The 17,454-nt window shown below is 38.2% G+C and overlaps 13 non-coding genes across 13 annotated transcripts; all 13 read left to right on the top strand.

Annotated features, from left to right (window-relative positions):
- The first annotated feature begins 185 nt into the window (after positions 1-185).
- On the top strand, positions 186-267 carry TRNAL-AAG (transfer RNA leucine (anticodon AAG)). The gene has a single exon. It is a non-coding gene; the product is annotated as a tRNA-Leu (tRNA).
- A 215-nt stretch (positions 268-482) lies between these two features.
- Positions 483-564, top strand: TRNAL-AAG (transfer RNA leucine (anticodon AAG)). Its single transcript has one exon. It is a non-coding gene; the product is annotated as a tRNA-Leu (tRNA).
- A 216-nt stretch (positions 565-780) lies between these two features.
- Positions 781-862, top strand: TRNAL-AAG (transfer RNA leucine (anticodon AAG)). The gene has a single exon. It is a non-coding gene; the product is annotated as a tRNA-Leu (tRNA).
- Positions 863-929: 67 nt separating this feature from the next.
- TRNAL-AAG (transfer RNA leucine (anticodon AAG)) lies at positions 930-1,011 on the top strand. The gene has a single exon. It is a non-coding gene; the product is annotated as a tRNA-Leu (tRNA).
- A 215-nt stretch (positions 1,012-1,226) lies between these two features.
- On the top strand, positions 1,227-1,308 carry TRNAL-AAG (transfer RNA leucine (anticodon AAG)). The gene has a single exon. It is a non-coding gene; the product is annotated as a tRNA-Leu (tRNA).
- A 216-nt stretch (positions 1,309-1,524) lies between these two features.
- Positions 1,525-1,606, top strand: TRNAL-AAG (transfer RNA leucine (anticodon AAG)). Its single transcript has one exon. It is a non-coding gene; the product is annotated as a tRNA-Leu (tRNA).
- Positions 1,607-1,971: 365 nt separating this feature from the next.
- Positions 1,972-2,053, top strand: TRNAL-AAG (transfer RNA leucine (anticodon AAG)). The gene has a single exon. It is a non-coding gene; the product is annotated as a tRNA-Leu (tRNA).
- A 67-nt stretch (positions 2,054-2,120) lies between these two features.
- On the top strand, positions 2,121-2,202 carry TRNAL-AAG (transfer RNA leucine (anticodon AAG)). Its single transcript has one exon. It is a non-coding gene; the product is annotated as a tRNA-Leu (tRNA).
- Positions 2,203-2,566: 364 nt separating this feature from the next.
- Positions 2,567-2,648, top strand: TRNAL-AAG (transfer RNA leucine (anticodon AAG)). Its single transcript has one exon. It is a non-coding gene; the product is annotated as a tRNA-Leu (tRNA).
- A 216-nt stretch (positions 2,649-2,864) lies between these two features.
- Positions 2,865-2,946, top strand: TRNAL-AAG (transfer RNA leucine (anticodon AAG)). Its single transcript has one exon. It is a non-coding gene; the product is annotated as a tRNA-Leu (tRNA).
- Positions 2,947-5,246: 2,300 nt separating this feature from the next.
- Positions 5,247-5,328, top strand: TRNAL-AAG (transfer RNA leucine (anticodon AAG)). Its single transcript has one exon. It is a non-coding gene; the product is annotated as a tRNA-Leu (tRNA).
- Positions 5,329-5,395: 67 nt separating this feature from the next.
- On the top strand, positions 5,396-5,477 carry TRNAL-AAG (transfer RNA leucine (anticodon AAG)). Its single transcript has one exon. It is a non-coding gene; the product is annotated as a tRNA-Leu (tRNA).
- Positions 5,478-5,692: 215 nt separating this feature from the next.
- On the top strand, positions 5,693-5,774 carry TRNAL-AAG (transfer RNA leucine (anticodon AAG)). The gene has a single exon. It is a non-coding gene; the product is annotated as a tRNA-Leu (tRNA).
- The last annotated feature ends 11,680 nt before the right edge of the window (positions 5,775-17,454 follow it).

Genomic DNA, 17,454 nt, shown 5'->3' with positions numbered 1-17,454 from the left:
AATGAGGATCCAGGTTAATTGGCGAGCAGTAATATGGGTAACGTTGCTGAGCGGTCTAGGGCGCTGGTTTTAGGCACCAGTCTCTTCGGAGGCGTGGATTCGAATCCCACCGTTGCCAACATTTTTCCGTAGTTCTGATAAAAGCGACCGATGAGGATCTAAGTTAATTGCAGATCGATTATAGGGGTAGTGTGGCCGAGTGGTCTAAGGCGCTGGTTTAAGGCACCAGTTTCTTCGGAGGCGTGGGTTCGAATCCCACCATTGCCAACATTTTTCCGTAGCTCTGATAAAAGCGACCAATGAGGATCTAGGTTAATTGGGGACCGATTATAGGGGTAGTGTGGTTGAGCTTTCTAGGGCGCTGGTTTTAGGCACCAGTCTCTTCGGAGGCGTGGGTTCGAATCCCACCACTGCCAATTTTTTCCTTAGTTCTGATAAAAGCGACCGATGAGGATCTAAGTTAATTGGGGACCGATTATAGGGGTAGTGTGGCCGAGCAGTCTAAGGCCCTGGTTTAAGGCACCAGTCTCTTCGGAGGCGTGGGTTCGAATCCCACCATTGCCAACATTTTTCCTTAGTTCTGATAAAAGCGACCGATGAGGATCCAGGTTAATTGAGGACCGATTATAGGGGTAGTGCGGCCGAGCTTTCTAGGGCGCTGGTTTTAGGCACCAGTCTCTTCGGAGTCGTGGGTTCGAATCCCACCGCTGCCAACATTTTTCCTTAGTTCTGATAAAAGCGACCGATGAGGATCTAAGTTAATTGGGGACCGATTATAGGGGTAGTGTGGCCGAGCAGTCTAAGGCCCTGGTTTAAGGCACCAGTCTCTTCGGAGGCGTGGGTTCGAATCCCACCACTGCCAACATTTTTCCTTAGTTCTGATAAAAGCGACCGATGAGGATCTAAGTTAATTGCAGATCGATTATAGGGGTAGTGTGGCCGAGTGGTCTAAGGCGCTGGTTTAAGGCACCAGTTTCTTCGGAGGCGTGGGTTCGAATCCCACCATTGCCAACATTTTTCCGTAGCTCTGATAAAAGCGACCAATGAGGATCCAGGTTAATTGAGGACCGATTATAGGGGTAGTGCGGCCGAGCTTTCTAGGGCGCTGGTTTTAGGCACCAGTCTCTTCGGAGGCGTGGGTTCGAATCCCACCACTGCCAATTTTTTCCTTAGTTCTGATAAAAGCGACCGATGAGGATCTAAGTTAATTGGAGATCGATTATAAGGGTAGTGTGGCCGAGCGGTCTAAGGCGCTGGTTTAAGGCATCAGTCTCTTCGGAGGCGTGGGTTCGAATCGCACCACTGCCAACATTTTTCCTTAGTTCTGATAAAAGCGACCGATGAGGATCCAGGTTAATTGAGGACCGATTATAGGGGTAGTGCGGCCGAGCTTTCTAGGGCGCTGGTTTTAGGCACCAGTCTCTTCGGAGTCGTGGGTTCGAATCCCACCGCTGCCAACATTTTTAATTAGTTCTGATAAAAGCGACCGATGAGGATCTAAGTTAATTGGAGGTCGATTATAGGGGTAGTGTGGCCGAGTGGTCTAAGGCGCTGGTTTAAGGCACCAGTCTCTTCGGAGGCGTGGGTTCGAATCCCACCATTGCCAACATTTTTCCGTAGCTCTGATAAAAGCGACCAATGAGGATCTAGGTTAATTGGGGACCGATTATAGGGGTAGTGTGGCCGAGCTTTCTAGGGCTCTGGTTTTAGGCATCAGTCTCTTCGGAGGCATGGGTTCGAGTCCCACCACTGCCAACATTTTTCCTTAGTTCTGATAAAAGCGACCGATGAGGATCTAAGTTAATTGGGGACCGATTATAGGGGTAGTGTGGCCGAGCAGTCTAAGGCCCTGGTTTAAGGCACCAGTCTCTTCGGAGGCTTGGGTTCGAATCCCACCGCTAACAACATTTTTCCTTAGTTCTGATAAAAGCGACCGATGAGGATCTAAGTTAATTGGGGACCGATTACAAGGGTAGTGTGGCCGAGCGGTTTAAGGCGCTGGTTTAAGGCACCAGTCTCTTCGGAGGCGTGGGTTCGAATCCCACCACTGCCAACATTTTTCCTTAGTTCTGATAAAAGCGACCGATGAGGATCTAAGTTAATTGGAGATCGATTATAGGGGTAGTGTGGCCGAGTGGTCTAAGGCGCTGGTTTAAGGCACCAGTTTCTTCGGAGGCGTGGGTTCGAATCCCACCATTGCCAACATTTTTCCGTAGCTCTGATAAAAGCGACCAATGAGGATCTAGGTTAATTGGGGACCGATTATAGGGGTAGTGTGGTTGAGCTTTCTAGGGCGCTGGTTTTAGGCACCAGTCTCTTCGGAGGCGTGGGTTCGAATCCCACCACTGCCAATTTTTTCCTTAGTTCTGATAAAAGCGACCGATGAGGATCTAAGTTAATTGGAGATCGATTATAAGGGTAGTGTGGCCGAGCGGTCTAAGGCGCTGGTTTAAGGCATCATCCTCTTCGGAGGCGTGGGTTCGAATCGCACCACTGCCAACATTTTTCCTTAGTTCTGATAAAAGCGACCGATGAGGATCTAAGTTAATTGGAGATCGATTATAGGGGTAGTGTGGCCGAGTGGTCTAAGGCGCTGGTTTAAGGCACCAGTCTCTTCGGAGGCGTGGGTTCGAATCCCACTATTGCCAACATTTTTCCGTAGCTCTGATAAAAGCGACCGATGAGGATCTAAGTTAATTGGGGACCGATTATAAGGGTAGTTTGGCCGAGCGGTCTAAGGCGCTGGTTAAAGGCACCGGTCTCTTCGGAGGCGTGGGTTCGAATCCCACCGCTGCCAACATTTTTCCGTAGCTCTGATAAAAGCGACCGATGAGGATCTAAGTTAATTGGGGACCGATTACAAGGGTAGTGTGGCCGAGCGGTCTAAGGCGCTGGTTTAAGGCACCAGTCTCTTCGGAGGCGTGGGTTCGAATCCCACCACTGCCAACATTTTTCCTTAGTTCTGATAAAAGCGACCGATGAGGATCTAAGTTAATTGGGGACCGATTATAGGGGTAGTGTGGCCGAGCAGTCTAAGGCCCTGGTTTAAGGCACCAGTCTCTTCGGAGGCTTGGGTTCGAATCCCACCGCTACCAACATTTTTCCTTAGTTCTGATAAAAGCGACCGATGAGGATCTAAGTTAATTGGGGACCGATTACAAGGGTAGTGTGGCCAAGCGGTCTAAAGCGCTGGTTTAAGGCACCAGTCTCTTCGGAGGCGTGGGTTCGAATCCTACCACTGCCAACATTTTTCCTTAGTTCTGATAAAAGCGACCGATGAGGATCTAAGTTAATTGGAGATCGATTATAGGGGTAGTGTGGCCGAGTGGTCTAAGGCGCTGGTTTAAACCACCAGTCTCTTCGGAGGCGTGGGTTCGAATCCCACCATTGCCAACATTTTTCCGTAGCTCTGATAAAAGCGACCAATGAGGATCCAGGTTAATTGGGGACCGATTATAGGGGTAGTGTGGCCGAGCTTTCTAGGGCGCTGGTTTAAGGCACCAGTCTCCTCGGAAGCGTGGGTTCGAATCCCACCGCTGCCAACATTTTTCCTTAGTTCTGATAAAAGCGACCGATGAGCATCTAAGTTAATTGGAGACCGATTATAGGGGTAGTGTGGCCGAGTGGTCTAAGGCGCTGGTTTAAACCACCAGTCTCTTCGGAGGCGTTGGTTCGAATCCCACCATTGCCAACATTTTTCCGTAGCTCTGATAAAAGCGACCAATGAGGATCCAGGTTAATTGGGGACCGATTATAGGGGTAGTGTGGCCGAGCTTTCTAGGGCGCTGGTTTTAGGCACCAGTCTCTTCGGAGGCGTGGGTTCGAATCCCACCATTGCCAACATTTTTCCGTAGCTCTGATAAAAGCGACCAATGAGGATCTAGGTTAATTGGGGACCGATTATAGGGGTAGTGTGGCCGAGCTTTCTAGGGCGCTGGTTTTAGGCACCAGTCTCTTCGGAGGCGTGGGTTCGAATCCCACCGCTGCCAACATTTTTCCTTAGTTCTGATAAAAGCGACCGATGAGGATCTAAGTTAATTGGGGACCGATTTTAGGGGTAGTTTGGCCGAGCGGTCCAAGGCGCTGGTTTTAGACACCAGTCTCTTCGGAGGCATGGGTTCGAATCCTACCACTGCCAACATTTTTCCTTAGTTCTGATAAAAGCGACCGATGAGGATCTAAGTTAATTGGGGACCGATTATAGGGGTAGTGTGGCCGAGCAGTCTAAGGCGCTGGTTTTAGGCACCAGTCTCTTCGGAGGCGTGGATTCGAATCCCACCGCTGCCAACATTTTTCCTTAGTTCTGATAAAAGCGACAGATGGGGACCCAGGTTAATTGGCGAGCAGTTATATGGGTAACGTTGCTGAGCGGTCTAGGGCGCTGGTTTTAGGCACCAGTCTCTTCGGAGGCGTGGATTCGAATCCCACCGTTGCCAACATTTTTCCGTAGTTCTGATAAAAGCGGCCGATGAGGATAAGTTAATTGGGGACCGATTATAGGGGTAGTTTGGCCGAGCGGTCTAAGGCACTGGTTTTAGACACCAGTCTCTTCGGAGGCATGGGTTCGAATCCTACCGCTGCCAACATTTTTCCTTAGTTCTGATAAAAGCGACCGATGAGGATCTAAGTTAATTGGGGACCGATTATAGGGGTTGTGTGGCCGAGCAGTCTAAGGCGCTGGTTTTAGGCACCAGTCTCTTCGGAGGCGTGGATTCGAATCCCACCATTGCCAACATTTTTCCGTAGCTCTGATAAAAGCGACCAATGAGGATCTAGGTTAATTGGGGACCGATTATAGGGGTAGTGTGGCCGAGCTTTCTAGGGCGCTGGTTTTAGGCACCAGTCTCTTCGGAGGCGTGGGTTCGAATCCCACCGCTGCCAACATTTTTCCTTAGTTCTGATAAAAGCGACCGATGAGGATCTAAGTTAATTGGGGACCGATTTTAGGGGTAGTTTGGCCGAGCGGTCCAAGGCGCTGGTTTTAGACACCAGTCTCTTCGGAGGCATGGGTTCGAATCCTACCACTGCCAACATTTTTCCTTAGTTCTGATAAAAGCGACCGATGAGGATCTAAGTTAATTGGGGACCGATTATAGGGGTAGTGTGGCCGAGCAGTCTAAGGCCCTGGTTTAAGGCACCAGTCTCTTCAGAGGCTTGGGTTCGAATCCCACCACTACCAACATTTTTCCTTAGTTCTAATAAAAGCGACCGATGAGGATCTAAGTTAATTGGGGACCGATTACAAGGGTAGTGTGGCCGAGCGGTCTAAGGCGCTGGTTTAAGGCACCAGTCTCTTCGGAGGCGTGGGTTCGAATCCCACCACTGCCAACATTTTTCCTTAGTTCTGATAAAAGCGACCGATGAGGATCTAAGTTAATTGGAGATCGATTATAGGGGTAGTGTGGCCGAGTGGTCTAAGGCGCTGGTTTAAGGCACCAGTCTCTTCGGAGGCGTGGGTTCGAATCCCACCATTGCCAACATTTTTCCGTAGCTCTGATAAAAGCGACCAATGAGGATCTAGGTTAATTGGGGACCGATTATAGGGGTAGTGTGGCCGAGCTTTCTAGGGCGCTGGTTTTAGGCACCAGTCTCTTCGGAGGCGTGGGTTCGAATCCCACCGCTGCCAACATTTTTCCTTAGTTCTGATAAAAGCGACCGATGAGGATCTAAGTTAATGGGGACCGATTACAAGGGTAGTGTGGCCGAGCGGTCTAAGGCGCTGGTTTAAGGCACCAGTCTCTTCGGAGGCGTGGGTTCGAATCCCACCATTGCCAACATTTTTCCGTAGCTCTGATAAAAGCGACCAATGAGGATCCAGGTTAATTGGGGACCGATTATAGGGGTAGTGTGGCCGAGCTTTCTAGGGCGCTGGTTTAAGGCACCAGTCTCCTCGGAAGCGTGGGTTCGAATCCCACCGCTGCCAACATTTTTCAGTAGCTCTGATGAAAGCGACCGATGAGGATCTAAGTTAATTGGGGACTGATTATAGGGGTAGTGTGGCCGAGCAAAATAGCATAAGACCCAAAAGTGTGTCAGAACGGTATAGTAGTTAATGAGAGTTTGTCGCAAAGTAAAACAGGGAAACGAAGAGGGGGTCAGAAAATACGTCATCAAAATCGAGGTACTCCAGCGCCGCAGAGTGAGGCGTTTTAGAACGTATGTCTACGGGCGAGTAAATCGAAGAGAGAAAATCACGCCAGACTATGGGCTAAATATAGCGTTGCTAGTACTATTCCAATTAGTAGGTTATGTAGTCTATAGTGTAACTACGTCTCACTAGAAATTTTAATAGGCGCGAAGGTACAGCTGACACACTTTTGGTTCTTATGCTACTTTTGATATTAGATTGTGGAAATTAACTGTAGAAGATAAGTACGGCTTTAATTAAGATAAGTCTCTCAACTGTTTTGTACACACTCTCTTTCAAGCGTACATTGTATTTGGAACTCTCTTTAGTCCTGACTAAAAAAAATGTAACCCCAAAAAGTATCAATTGAAATATTTCAATCCCCGGCGGGCATTTATCGAATGATTCGTAAAATATTAGTGATGATATGGAACCCGACTAGGTTTGAATTTTAATTGTATTAAATAACAATATTATTTATAGACTAAGTTAATGCACCACCCTAGGCACCACCCATCTAGCGACTTTTACGTCTTTAATCCAAGAGCTTTGATTGAAATTTAAAAATCTTTGTATTTAAGTAATTTCAGATGGCCGGGTTACAATGCGTAGGAGGGTGGTAGCAAGTCCTTCATGCAACGCGATTCAACAGCTCCCTACACTAACTATTACCAGTTAAACTCGTCAAGTTTTAATGGAAAGGGGTAACCGAAGGGCTCGGGAAGAATCCCCTTTAACAATTGTGAAGAGAGCTTCCAGGAGTGGTGGTGAGTTTTCACTCACAGGAGACGACCCGAGGTGTAACACACCGATTTTGTTCAAACTTGGGAGTTTGGTAGACCTTCATGTTACTTGAAAAACCCTAAAGGGAAATGTCTCCATAGGCAACCGTTTGTCCATGGCAACCAAAAATGTTTTTGACAACACAAAATTTAATTTTTCCCATTGAATATAACATGGGAATCTGACCAATTAGAAGGGTACCCCCTGTAAAAAAAATAAAAAAAAATTGAAAATGCTAAAAATAGAAAATATAAATTAAAAATAAGGAAAATGTTCGAAATTAATTAAAATTTTTACATGGGGTACCCTTAAAATTGGTCAGATTCCCATGTGATATTCAATGGGAAAATTTCCATTTTGTTTGGTCAAAAACATTTTTAGTTGCCATGGCAAAACGGTTTCCTATGGAGACATTTACCTTTAGTGTTTTTCAAGTTACATGGAGGTCTACCAAACCCCCGAGTTTTAAACAAATCGGTGCGTTACACCTCGGGTCGTCTCCTGTCAGTGCTGAAACCCGGCTCCTCTCGCGGCGAGACGAAAGTGCTACCACTACACCACACCACGAAATTATTAATTAAAAAGCTGTTGAAATTGGAAAACACAAATTTAAATTAAAGAAATAGTAAACATTTTATCTTTTTCCTAATATAGCTGTAAAGAAACCTACCTTTGGAATCCGGGCCCTTCAAAAGTACGGGCGCTAAGTAATGACCTATTTTACCTAGTCAGTAACTAGTTAGAAAAAATAGCATCTCGCATCATATCGGTAATCGTTATAAAGAATTAAATTTACATTAGCACTGATTTCAATCAGAATGATTTAAAAATGAAACTAAAGAATAAACCTTAACTTAGGAAATCCGAGGGACAGAGAAATATTCCTCTGAAAACATCCATATAACAAATATACTCCCGTTGAAAGGTTATCTTAGATAATAGAAATCAGACAAATAGCTCAACACCTCGAAAGTACCCAAAGAATGTGGAATATCGGTTACTACTCTCAAATTAGTGAGTAGTCTTACCACATTTTGGAGTGAAACAAAGCCTTAATTCAATCAAAAAAATTTAACCCAAGATTCGGTGTTGAACATATTGTTTGATTAAAGAATACACTCTCTGTTTTCCTGATTACGTAAGTGAGTTGTCTGTTATGATAACGACAAACTCGCAGTGAATAGGAAAGCGCAATAACTCTAATATGGAACCCGGCAGAGGTTAACGGTTAAAGTAAGTGTAGGGAGCTGTTGGCACGAACTGCTTACCTAAGCATTGTAACCCGGCCACGAAGAATAATTTCCTATGGTGATGGCTTAGGTATTAGCATTACTGAACTTAATTATCTCTATTAGTGATTACCATAGATAAAATAACTTCGTATATAGATAGGAAACTTCATGTTGTAGAAGTGACGCCAGAATTTTGGCCGACAGCTGGTGGCGGCACCCGAATAATATTATTTGGTGAAGTTAGCACTACTCGACGTCCGTACTAGAACCTTGGTGTAACGCAATCCCAATTGCAAAGGCTTAAGCGAGCTATATGTAATTAAAGTACTTTTTCTTGAACTGAGAGCAAATTTAAAAAAATAGCACTAAAGAAATAGCATTCAGTAAAGATTTCAAGTTTGTTTTAAACGGTATTTCTGGTATATTTGAAGACATTTACCTTGCAAAATACGTTTATTCCCAAAACTCCGACCTAAAATTTCTCAATACGTTCTACGCTCTTGAGAACACAGCCAACTGGCGCCGTCACTAGATGTCAGGGGAATCTGCTGAAAGTCAGTTTGCCCCATTGAAGTTTCCTATCTATATACGAAGTTATTTTATCTATGGTGACTACACTGAGAGGAAACCAAAATAGAGTTTTGAAATAAAAAATTAATTCAGATGTGAGCATTTTCACCGCTTTAGTCCCATTCGACCGAAATCCCATTCGACCGAAGGCGGTTTTTGAGGTGTCCCATTCGACCGAATTCCGCCGAAACGTGCGGTTTTTATGTGTCCCATTCGACCGAACGCTGCTATATAAATTGGCTTTTGCTATTTTTTCAATTTAGTTACTGAAGTCGTTTGCAATGGAGCGGATAGCTAATAAAGGAGGGTATTTATACATCAATAATAATAAAATAAAATGAAATGAGCATGAATTATATTTTTATCTTCACCTAGTCAAGAAAAGTAACTGAACCAAAACTGAAATAGTAAACTTAACCAACTCTAACCTAACCTAACCTAACCTAACCTAACCTAAACATGGATCTTAGATAGTACATACCTTATAAATAAAATACCAAATCACCCCGCCAATTGGGCGACATTTTAAAATTATTTCGGTCGAATTGGATTCGGTCGAATGGGATTTCGGTCGAATGGGAATAAACGTTTTCACTTACACATAATCAATTCTCTCTTTTATTTTGTTGGAAATTCGAACGTTGAACAGTATGTGCGTTGAATACGGCACGCACTCACTCTTCGATATATAAGCTTATGTTTTAGAAGATAATTGTACAGGTTTGTTGAAATTTTGTAAAACACCCCCAATTTTGTATCAATTAACGCACTTTTTCCATTAGTTAAAGATTCCAAATGCGTAACATCCAGGTTTTCGTAAATCATTCCCCCTTCATGTATCCTTTGCATGAGATCAATGTCATCACGAAAGCCACTGCCCTATAAGTACAAACTACGTAACTCACAACAATAGCCTTTTAAAATTTATTTTTATTACATAAACTTAGTAGATTTAAATAAATGATGTTGATACTTTAATAAAAATTAAAATCCCCTAATTTACCACTTTTTATAAATTATACAATAATTTTATTTATCACAATATTCAATAAACCACTTTTGCAAAAAGGTTTTACCCTTTACTACTATAGCAGCACTTCCCACAACCTTTAATTCCGTCGACACCCTAGATTGTCGGAGCGGAAGACGAAATCTGTACAGACAACCAAAGGCAATCACCAAAAGAGTTGTGGCTCTAATTGCTAATAATTGAACGAGACCCACCTTAATTTCAATTTGAAAAATATACCTTGATTCGAGTAAAAGAGAGTCCATATTTAAAAATCAACACTTTCAGATTCGGTGTCACTAAAATATCATTCAAGGAATCAATGTACGTTGATTTTGAGACCACTAGGTTGCCTTTTAAATTCCCAGAGTAAGCGTTCTTCAGAATGAAAGATGCGATCGCCCATCCGCCCAAGAGGAACTTGAAGGACAATTCAATCGACTCTACAGCCACGGCTGAAATATACGAATTAGTCTGAGACCAGATGTCATTAGAACACCCAAGCCCTCAATTAATATGTTGGGAATATCTATAACCGGTAAATTCTCAACATTTGGAAGGAAAAATGTCCAAAATGGAGACAGTGACAGTGAAGGCATGATATCACTTTTCGGTTGATGCGTAATTTTCATTTCTGGCCTAAGCTTTAAAAAGGACACTCAATGTCCAATTTCTGGGGCCCTAAGTGCCCAAATTTAAGACCGCGACGCCGATGGCACGACATCACCTTCCTAATTGATGTATCATATACCTTTCTATCGCCAGCGGTATAAGGGACAGCCAATGCCCATCTTTTGGGTCACCGAGTGTGTGTCATTTACCACGGTTTCTTTTTCATCAAACACGAAGCAAATGAACAGAAAGTAAACTCTATTAACCAGTTACAATCTGTTTCAATTTCTTTACAAGGACAGATTTTGGATAATTAACCTGTATAAGTTTTAGTATGTATATATTTGGCGAAGGATGTTTTAAAGCAATTTAAACGGTTGACTTTCCTACTACTAAACTACAGGCCGTAGTTAGCTAGGGTAAATAAGAAAATTAGCCATTCGGGGTTAATCTTTTTAAAATCCTTTACCAACGTACGATTTTGAAGAAAGTCTGAAATGTAAATCCATAAAGAATCCAAAACATTTTGAAATATTCCAAACGTTTTTCTGTTGACCTTTCCAATAATTTTCAACGATAAAATAGCCACTATGAACAAAATTGAAGCAAATGTGACTCAAACGTCTACGTCCAATCCAAGTAAGCTGTATCTCTCTTCCCATTGCGAGTTCTGTTCATGAACGCAACTGAGTATGATATGGGTCCCCAGCTGTAGGGCAGGAGTGTTATAATACTCAAATGAGGCCTCAGAGTAAAATAAAACTGTGTCGAGTATCTTAGAAAAGAAATGGAAAATAATTGTAATTATTTTTGAAATCTAGTGACGCAATATCTGAAAACTCATTTTCCTATGTTAACTGCACTCGTATGTAGTGCTCAATATCATTAAGGAAATTTTAAAATCGGTAGCCAAATATTTTTTAATTTTAACAAAGTAAAATAACACTTTTGTGGAGTTATAAGTCCTTATTATCTTTAAAATCCAAGCCAATTTTCTGAACCTATTCACAGTTCAGGGTAGCCTTACAGCCTTATTTATTTTATTTTCATAAACCCAATATTATTGGTGTTGGTATTGTGCAACACCATATCGTGAAGAAATATATCAATAGATTAATTTCAACAAACTCGAAATCGTCCTTACATTACATTTTTCTTCCATTTTTTGGTAGTGAATCAGAATTTTTTGTTATAAATGCTGGTCGATTGCTTTGGTTTATTTCTGAATTGGTGATCACATACCCCTTTGTCAATGGCGATTCCGAAGTTTTCCCATTCTGATTCACTCTGATCCATGCTAGCTTTGAGAATTAAACTTTTGAGCTCTAGATATGAAATTAACTTTGCACTATGGAACAAAAGATAAACAACATTTGAATAAGTAGAAGGAATGTGAGGGTGTGGCGTCAAACCCAGGTTCAGGTTTAGGTTCGGGATCGAGATCCGGGATTTAAGGGGTGAAATGGGGGTAAAATCGTCGAAAAGTCAATGTATTTAGGGCATTTCTCGCGACGATTTGTTTTCTCATATATCAACATATTGTGTTCAGACCAACTTGTTCATTTATCTACGCTTATCTCGAAAGATACTTGAACGTATATCTTATCGCGTTTTATCGTACGGAATAAGTTGAAATGATGTAAAAATTGATCTTTTAACTTTGGTTTTCCCCAGATGATTTCAGTCTCGCGAGTTAGTAAATCCTACGATTTGCCCGTGGTGCAAACCTCGGTATTTTAATAATCTCCAAATTTCGTGATGTTTTTAAAGTTTTTGCTATAGCTTTTGAATTCCTGAAATCAAACCAGGAAAATATTTCCAAACGCAAATACAGCAGTAAAAAGTTTACTAACGCTTCCTTGACAGTCGTGCTCTAGTTTGAAAATAGGTATCTTGTATTACTGAAGCCTAACGTTCAGCATAAATAATTGCACGTAATTTATAGTTCTGGGTAGACCCGTATTTAACTAGCAGTAGATCAATGAAAATAAATGTTAATTTAGCATATTTTCTAATAAGACGAGGGCTACAACAGCAGAAAGTGTAATTTGATGTTATATTTGGTTTTTCATTTACTGAACGAAGAATTTTTGGGACTTGGAACAGGAATTCCTATCGAGAATGTATTTCCCGTATTATCCGGAGGAATTTACTGTCGGATAATACATTCTCTTCAATATTGGCAACACAAGGTGATCTAGCACACGATAAAAGATATTTCTGTGATATATTAAAGTAGAAGGAAAGTGAGGGTGTGGCGTCAAACCCAGGTTCAGGTTTAGGTTCGGGATCGAGATCCGGGATTTAAGGGGTGAAATGGGGGTAAAATCGTCGAAAAGTCAATGTATTTAGGGTATTTCTCGCGACGATTTGTTTTCTCATATATCAACATATTGTGTCCAGACCAACTTGTTCATTTATCTACGCTTATCTCGAAAGATACTTGAACGTATATATTATCGCGTTTTATCGTACGGAATAAGTTGAAATGATATAAAAATTGATAACCTAGGCGACGCGTGAGCAGATTACCCCGGGGGACGCGGTTAATTTGAATTTAAGAGTGTTTTGACGTCATGGAATATTCGTTGTTAAAGTAGAATGGAAAAATTTTTTAACTTCATTTTAATATCATTGTAGTACGCTTGACACTTGAACCAATCTCACGAGTATTTCTTAAAACGAATATCTCGATCGCGTTTTATCGTACGAAATAAGTGAAAATTATGTAAGTTGTATGATACTTGATAACCTAGGCAGGAAGATAGCGCGCGCGTGCGCGGATTACCTGGGAGGCGTGGATTGCCCGGGCGCGCGGTTAATTTGAATTTAAAACATGGATTCCCTCTAAGAAATAATTCATGTACCCAAAATTGGACCGCAAGTTTTTTTCTTTTTAGGGGAAGCTCTATGGGAGTTTAACATTACAATAAAGCTAATAGGTCCAGTTTGGGGTACTTTTGGTCCGAAATGGGGTACATAGGGCCGAAAATGGTGACTTTGGTCGTTTTAAGGGTACTTTTGGTCTATTTGGTCCATTTTTGGGTACATCAGAAAAGCAGTTGGAAAAACGAAGAGCCTTATTTTTTTTTCCACATATATCCAAACTCCAAAAATTTATTGCTTTAATTTATTTATCGCTTCCGTAGGTATAAAATAAGATAAAAACCACTTACCTATATTTTAATTACGGTAAATTAAAAATACTTAATTAGTGTACTAAGTTACGTTTAAAAGAACCTTTTGTAACAATTCCAATATGTAAATATAGGTATAAGGATTGAAAAAATACTTAAAGTGGTTTAACTGATAAACTCTAAAGGAATTTAACTTTAAAGGGTATCTTAGATTATTGTTTTCAATTTTATTCAAGTTGAAAACGTATTAAGAGTCCTTCAAAGTACTATAAAAGGATTTTATTTACGAACTTAATTCATATTTTCTTCAAACTTTCAATTCGCTTTTATTACTATTTAAATACGGTAAAATATAATTCTTATACACAAATATAGTTAGAAAGATACTATAAAACACTAAAATTAAAATTAAATTAAATTTGTGTGGATAAGATTTGTAAATATCATTTTGAAACTAATAACTTTCACGCTTTATTTAAGTCAAGCCAATAAAAACAATTACCTATATTTTAAATACGATAAAATATAAATACATTTCCGATATGTAAATAGGTAGAATAACACTATGAAAAGTTCCTTTTTCTTCTTTTAATACGACAACACACAACTCTGATACGCAAATATATAAAGAAAATATAAAAAAAAATTACTCTACGTTCGATACGTTAAAATACATTTCCGATACACAAATATAGATAAAGAAATACTATAAAATGTAAAAAGGTAGAAAAATACTACACATTAACCATTATGAATTTAAGCTTACAACATCCTTCACGTATAGAGCATAACATATATGTTCAGAGTTAACTTGTTTCCTCGTTATCTTTATCGCATGTGTTTTAAATAGCGTATGGAATAAGTTAAGAATGTACTGAAATGGTGTATGTTTAAACCTCGTAGAATAAAGAGTAAAACATATGTTCAGAGTCGGCTTGATTACTAAAGCGAATAACACAGAGACGTTTCCGGTGTAGTCACGTAGGAAGAAAAATACTACAACACTCTCTATACTCTACATTCAACACGTTAAAATATACTTCCGAAATGCCAATATAGGTAGTAAAATACTACAAAATCTCTATACTTCACCTTCAATACGTTAAATTACATTCCAATATGTAAATATAGTAGGAAAAATACTACAAAAGCCTCTTTTCTTGGCGTTCAGTATGTTAAAATAGATTTCTGAAATGCAAATGTAGGTAGTAAATACTACAAAATCTCTATACTCTACCTTCAATACGTTAAATTACATTCCAATATGTAAATATAGGTAGTAAATACTACAAAAGCCTCTTTTCTTGGCGTTCAATATGTTAAAATAGATTTCTGAAATGCAAATATAGGTAGTAAATACTACAAAAGCCTCTTTTCTTGGCGTTCAATATGTTAAAATAGATTTCTGAAATTCAAATATAGGTAGTAATTACTACAAAAGCCTCTTACTCTACGTTCAATACGTTAAATTAATGATATGCCTCCGATCGAATCGTTCATTTTTTCCTATTTAAATATACGCATTTAAATTAGAATTGCTTCTAGTGTTCGGCAGTCGATTAATTTTTATCCACAAATTTTCCGATTTATTTAAAAAACGTTGGTAAAAAGAATATCATTTTAACTTATTTAATTGTGTTTTTTACCCAACCAAGCATTTATTTGAATAAAGGTGGTATTTATTTAAATAACCAATAGTTAAATAAAAATTGTTAAATGTTTAAATAATCGAAAGTGAACAAGCCTATTTTTTAAATAAAACAAACAGACTTTAGAGTTGATAAGATTTGTAAATATAATTTGAAACTAATAATTTTCACGCTTTATTTAAGTCAAGCAATTACATTTTTAAAAATGAAAGAAGTTAAACAATATAAAAATTTGTAAATATTGTAAATATTTTTAGGTAATAAAGAAATTAAGAAATGTTTTAATTAAAATATCTTTCATTTTATACTACATTTTTAAAAATTAAAGAAGTTTAACAATATAATTATTCTAATATAATTTCAAAATCAGGTATTATTTAAAGTACAAATGCATAATTTAGTGAAGCAATTCTTATTTAAATACTTTTATTTAATTAATTTGTGTATCTGAAATGTATTTATTGAAAAATAAGTGGGTTTTACTATTTATCACGGTTTTATATATATATATATATATATATATATATATATATATATATATATATATATATATATATATATATATATATATATATATATTGGAATTGTAACAAAAGGTTCTTTTAAACGTAACTTAGTACATTAATTTATTTCGGAAGTTCAAAACGTATTAAGAGCCCTTCAGAGTACTATAAAAGGATTTCATTTACAAACTAAATTAATATTTTCTTCAAACTTTCAATTCGTTATAATTTGAATTTAAATGAAAACATCATGGATTATAGGTGCGTAATCTACTATTAGACCGAACGGATTAAAAAATACTTAAATTAAGTGGTTTTACTGATAAACTAAAGAAATTTAACTTTAAAGGGTATCTTAGATTATTGTTTTTAATATTATTCAAGTTCAAAACGTATAAAGAGTCCTTCAAAGTAATTTAAAAGAATTTTATTTACGAACTAAATCCATATTTTAGAAGTTAGTTTGTATGAAATACTTACTAATACCTGAAAAATGGACTTTAGAGTTGATAAGATTTGTAAATATCATTTGAAACTAATAATTTTCACGCTTTATTTAAGTCAAGCAATCACATTTTTAAAAATGAAAGAAGTTAAACAATATAAAAATTTGTAAATATTGTAAATATTTTTAGGTAATAAAGAAATTAAGAAATGTTTTAATTAAAATATCTTTCATTTTCTACTACATTTTTAAAAATGAAAGAAGTTTAACAATATAATTATTCTAATATAATTTCAAAATCAGGTATTATTTAAAGTACAAATGCATAATTTAGTGAAGCAATTCTTATTTAAATACTTTTATTTAAATAATTTGTGTATCGGAAATGTATTAATTGAAAAATAAGTGGGTTTTACTATTTATCACGGTTTTATATATATATATATATATATATATATATATATATATATTGGAATTGTTACAAAAGGTTCTTTAAAACGTAACTTAGTACATTAATTTATTTCGGAAGTTCAAAACGTATTAAGAGCCCTTCAGAGTACTATAAAAGGATTTCATTTACAAACTAAATTAATATTTTCTTCAAACTTTCAATTCGTTATAATTTGAATTTAAATGAAAACATCATGGATTATAGGTGCGTAATCTACTATTAGACCGAACTAATTAAAAAAATACTTAAAGTAAGTGGTTTTACTGATAAACTAGAATTTTCTAGAATAGCAAAGTAAAACTAAAACGTAAACCAAGTTTAAAACGAAACTAATAACTGGGAGAAAGGTTGAAGTAAGTAATTTTTTTGATTTTTCGTTTTTTAATTTTTGAATTCCCTATATTATTATAAACTAAATTAAATATAATTTTTGAAAATTTGTGATAAAAGATCTGCTCCTTCGTGTTTTACATATATTTAAAAACTCGAGATTTTAATGAATTGTTTTCAAAGCATGAAAAATATAGCAGATCCTTTGATTTTAATTGTAGTTAGTAGTTACTTAAAAAAAAAGTAACTAGCTGACTTGGAGCTGGTGTAGTTAAATTTTAAAAATGTGTATTTTAAATTTTGTTTGTAAAAGTTTTTTTTAAAATGTTTAGTATTATAGTTTAAATTTATTAAATAAAATAAATATAAATTATACATTTCACATTTCAGACGTCGACGGAGGCTCGGGGCACCATCAGGGCGAGGGCGCGGACGCTGGGGCACGGGCGCCACCCGCGTCTCAATGTCTGACTATCATCTCGCACTTCCATACTGGGCTATTTGACCATCAAAATGACCAAATACACGTATATTTGAACATTTCCTTGACTACATGACTGAAAAATTGTTTAAAGCTCCATCTACTTGGTTACAAAATTTGTTAAA

This window comes from Leiobunum rupestre, chromosome 8 (genome assembly GCF_980474605.1).
Source record: "Leiobunum rupestre chromosome 8, qqLeiRupe1.1.hap1, whole genome shotgun sequence".
Taxonomy (NCBI): domain Eukaryota; kingdom Metazoa; phylum Arthropoda; class Arachnida; order Opiliones; family Sclerosomatidae; genus Leiobunum; species Leiobunum rupestre.
This window is presented reverse-complemented; position numbering and strand designations above follow the sequence as displayed.